This window comes from Malurus melanocephalus, unplaced genomic scaffold (genome assembly GCF_030028575.1).
Source record: "Malurus melanocephalus ecotype Western Australia unplaced genomic scaffold, MMel_1.1 scaffold_686, whole genome shotgun sequence".
NCBI lineage: Eukaryota > Metazoa > Chordata > Aves > Passeriformes > Maluridae > Malurus > Malurus melanocephalus.
The window spans coordinates 142,186-147,097 of record NW_026623918.1 but is presented as its reverse complement, the minus strand read 5'-3'; positions in this window follow the sequence as shown (position 1 = coordinate 147,097).

Below are 4,912 nucleotides of genomic sequence, written 5' to 3'. Positions count from 1 at the left end.
CCCCGCCGCTTTTCTCCGGGCCGGGTGTGTGGCAAAGCGGCCCGGCGAACACCGGGGCTCCGGGAGGCTCTCCCTGCGCGGTCCCGGCCCGGGCGCGGTGAGACCCGCGGCACTGACGCGCTCCCGGGCGCAGTTACCGGCAGGGCAGAGGATTCATTCCCACCGTGTGAGGTAACGACCGCTTCGCTTTGCATCTGACATCATTACCATTTCTTACAAAGGACAGAGATACAAAACTGATCTCGGTAACATCAAATTCGTCTGGCACTTGGCACATTCCACTATACTAAGAGAGCAGTACTGCAGTTCGTGTACCAGAGTTAAATGCTACTGTACAGATAACTTCAGGCAAGTTTTGTTTAACCTACTGATTTTTTTTTTTTTTTTTTTTTTTTTTTTTTTTTTTTGTTATGCACACAGCCAAAGTACCTTTTCTTGTAGCTTCTGTGCAGCTGACAATGTCTGAGAGGCTGTGGGCTGGAAAAAAATAATCCATGAATAAGAACACTCTTCATCCCCCACGGTACTGTACATTATTCCAAAATGCAGCTGTAAAGTCCATGTTAGAACAGAATGGGTGAGGCAGCGGGAGCTCAGAACAAGCCACACAAGCTTCCTTTACTGAGTTGCTCTGTCTCTGATGGAGGGTACGAGTGGAGGAGAGGGGGRAATTATAATGTTGCTTAGAGCAATAGTGAGAAGAGAGGAAGAAAATCCATGTCCTGGCCCTGTGATTATCTGCCTGTGTTCCTGACAGCATGCATGCTGCTTCTTCCCAACATACCTAAAAGAAATCCTTGTGTTTAAAAATGAGAAGTGTTTTGGTCTGATAATATAGTCACTAGAAAACAAAGTAATTTTAGACTTGATGAGCACTGTTGAAACATCTTCACAGGATGATGAATGTTCTGGGAAAGGCCATATTTAATATTTTTCATTATGGTCCTTGGCACAAAAAGTAGGAATTTGCTAATGGTGCAGAGGTGAGTGTCTTCATAGCCTAGAGCAGCAACAAGAGAAACTGGGTGACCTTGACAAGYGTGTAACAGAAACGTGAAGAAATATAAAAATTCTGTTTCTACCTGATGTCTTCCTGGGAAGCTGGTTAACTTCAGCTACCAAGCACATATATAAGACTGTTTTTTACTGCTTTCTAGAAAGAACAAAACCAAAAGACTTCGTATGTATTGCAATCTTGTGCCTCTCTAAGGTTTTAATCTCATTATTGGGGTGGAGGGATATCTATATATTTAAATCCTTTCAGGAGAACTTATTCCTGCAGAACACTAGAATGTAATTTTATATAAATATTTTAGGGCCAGAAATTAAACAGTATTTTTGCAGGTGAAACTTCTGAGACATTTAAGATAAGTGGTTATCAGCATTAGTTTTGTTCTCTCTGTTGTGTATCATGACCGGGACTCTCAACAAGGACATGGTGGGCAGGTGGCAGGGGGGGTGTGGAGGGTTGGCTTAACATCCTTTTCAAAATGAAAAGCTTTTCCTACTACAGTCAATCTAGGAGCCAATTTATGGTGGATGGATTTGTTGGTGAAGTTTCCAGCAGATCACTGGTATTGCTGAAATTCCCAGGACTTTGATTTCTTTCCCCTCTGGGGAAACCTGGTTTATCCCTTTTCTTCTGCCAATGGCTTAGATTGTTGTTAGCATTAAGACCATTGAGTTTTTAGATCACGTCAAACTTAGGATTGGTGTCCACCCAGCAACCCTCTCCCACTTCCCTTTCTCCTCCCATGCTGTTCTTTTCCTACCTCTCTCTGCTCTAATCATTCATCCTTTTAAGGAGAGAAGGGTACAAGTTATTCTTTCTAAGTGAGATAAGCCCTTGTGAGCTTCATTTTATCTAAATCTGGGAAGTCGTTTGCCCTTATTAGTATTAAACAGATGTATATACTTTACCGCAAGTCATTAGTGCTATAAAGAAATTGCTTTCTATTGATAGCCTGGATGGGGGAATTCAGGAGTAAGTTGCCAATAAATAAAGAGTGTGTTTATAAGCACTATTGATTCTCTCTGAGCCACAGAGAAGTGTTTTGTTAGTAAAACTCTTCCTGAATGTGCAAGTGAGAGGGRAAAAAAAGATAGTTGGGGATTACTGAAAGCAGAGAAGACTGGGAGATGAYTTGGTGTGGGAACCTTACATTGTTTTTCTTTGAAGGGTATAGTTGGCAAATAAAAACCAGATAAAACARATGACGAAAATGTGACGGTGATTCTTCTGGCCACCCTCAGAAATCTCAGAGACCATCTTTAGAAAACTGAAGGGTTAGCACAGCATTTCATATGATGCACAGTTTCAGAGTGATCAGAGATTTTCCCGAGTCATCATGAAAGAAAATAAAAGTATCATTTGAGTAGGAATTGAAAGATTGGTGCGATTCAAATTCCCTTTGTCCTGTCTGGGCATTGTAACAAATTGCTCTTCTGTGCTGTTTGGGAAATGTTTTAACATGCTGGTAAATAGCTATTAGGAGCCAGCTCAGGAGCAGCTAGAAAGAAGAGCAGGGTGGTTCTGAACTGGAGGACAGCAGAGTCCTTTCACTGGGAGCTGGAAGAATAGTGATTACTCAGGTCTACAGTGCGTGCATTTTGTTGTGTGTTTCTAGCATATTCAGCATATCCAGCTTGTTGGAAATCAGTATTAACACAGCCATTTTCCAAGAAAGACAACAGGAAAGAACTGGATGGACAGCAGGGCAAAGCTCCAGTATGGTTGTGCTCTCTGTGAAACAAAGTTCAAAGGGAGGATTCTCATCATCCTCAGTGCACATATTCCATCACATAATTTATATTTGTTAGCCGACAGGGCTTAAGAGAATAACAGATTATAAAGTTACTTAAGATTTGGCAAATTTGGAATTATCCTACATTAAAGAAAAATGAAAGTTAAAAAAGAATTTTAAAAGCTGCATTTTAAGACAACTCTACCTTTAAAAGGTATGATATGAACCCTGCATTAGGAACAGGAATAGATACGTAGTTATCTAAGTGAGATCTAAGTTCTTCCATTCAAGCTATTCCAAAAAACAGGAAAAATGTATATCCTGTGTGACTAGTCCTTTTGGTTTGTATGTCTTAACTTGTTTTTACAGAAACTTGAGTAACTTGAAGCAATGAGGTGAGAATTATCTATTGTAGAGACTTCCATTCCTTGAAATCTGATTACTCTAATACATTGTTTTATTACATTAAAGTAATCAGTGTAAAATATATGTTCTTTGCATTCCTAAAACCTGACTAGGAAGTTAGTTTTTGCTCTAATGAGAGACTTGCATGACTTTGGAGAGGACCTTTGGTGTGTGAAACATGAACAATATGGGAAGAAGGAAGGCTGTGCCTCCGTTTGAGGTCCTGTGGAAGCAGAGGTGCAGAATTCTCTGGTGCTTGGGGATGCCACAACTGGAATGTCATTGCCTGTCCAGCCTTAGTTTCTCTTCTGGAATGCTGCTCTGTAGAGAACTTTCAATGTTGAAAGGCCAAGAAGATGTTGAATAAGAATGTTTTGAGCATATCTGTGCCATCCAAAAGTTGTGCCTTTTATCTCAGGGACCTGAGATTGAATTTACAGGTGAGAACTCTCTTGGCATAAGACTTGCTAATAGATCAGTTGCTTTAGGTTTTGGCTTCAGTTTTTTAATTTTGTAGTTTGAGGTTTGGACACTCTAGTTTTATGTTTTTGTCACAGTGTAGTTGAAAATCATATTACAGTATCATTTATGGGATCAAATATAGAAATAAACTAAAGCTATTAACCAGTGATACCGTTGTAAAAATCAGAGTGTAATTTTGGCCTCAGTAGGCTTGGACTTTTGCAGGGCTCAATCTTAAACCCAAATGTTGATCCTTATTCTCACAGGCACATTCTGTTATCTGGAGCAGAACAATGAGCAGATGTATATGCCTTTTTCACATGTTTTGGATATACTGTGAGATATGAAGAGTAAGGTATTCAGTTATTAATTATAATTGTCTTTTTTTTGGTCATTAGTCAAAACACATATGATTTGAAAGTGAAAATTCTTGCATTTAAGACTCAGATTTTCTCTATAAAGGATATATTGACCTAGGTTAATCACATGTTAATGGTATTAGATATATTAAATCACAAAGAATTGGCAGAAGCACTAGTGTTYAATTAAAAGCAACAGAGTTATTTTATCCCTTGAGAAGGTGAGGATATGTATAGTTCTGTAGTACAAAATAAAGCAACAGAAAGTAAGTAATTGCATCCCTTAAAAGAAAATTTTTCAGCATTGTTTTTTGCAAAACTTATAACATAACAGTGCACCACTTTCTGCTCTGTGATCATTGCATTTTAATGATGCAGTCTGGAGAAAGTAACTGCCCTTCCTATAAACTTCCCATGACACAGGGGCATAATTGTTTTTTCTTAAAAACARTAAGCAATATTCCACCAACCTACTTGTTTGTAATGGAATAGGTTGTTTTGGTTCTTTTAAAATATAAATGATGGTTGCTRTAAGAGTTACTGTTGAGTTATGAGGTGATGTTAGTTCATTTGGGGTAACGGTGACAAAGGCACTGACACTCAAGCCTGGCTAAAYGACTCCCCGAGTGAAAACCAGAAATTACGGAAAAGGTAATTGCAATCTTAGGACCCTTCTGGTGCTGGAAGCCTCATGTTTCAGCACGGAAAGGGTGTCCCCTCGCAGGTCATGACTTGTTGCCCAGACCCTATGTGGGATGAATATTCCAACCTTGTTCTTTACATGTTTATGGTATGTCCAAGTGAACAAAGTTGCCTCTCCTGTACCTGTACAATGCTGAACTTTCTGGTTGGCACCCCATGGTTTTCCCTCAGTAGCAATGAGCCCATACAGGTGAATTACTAAGGAAAGTGCGTGCTGACATCACGGCATCTGCTCAGGGT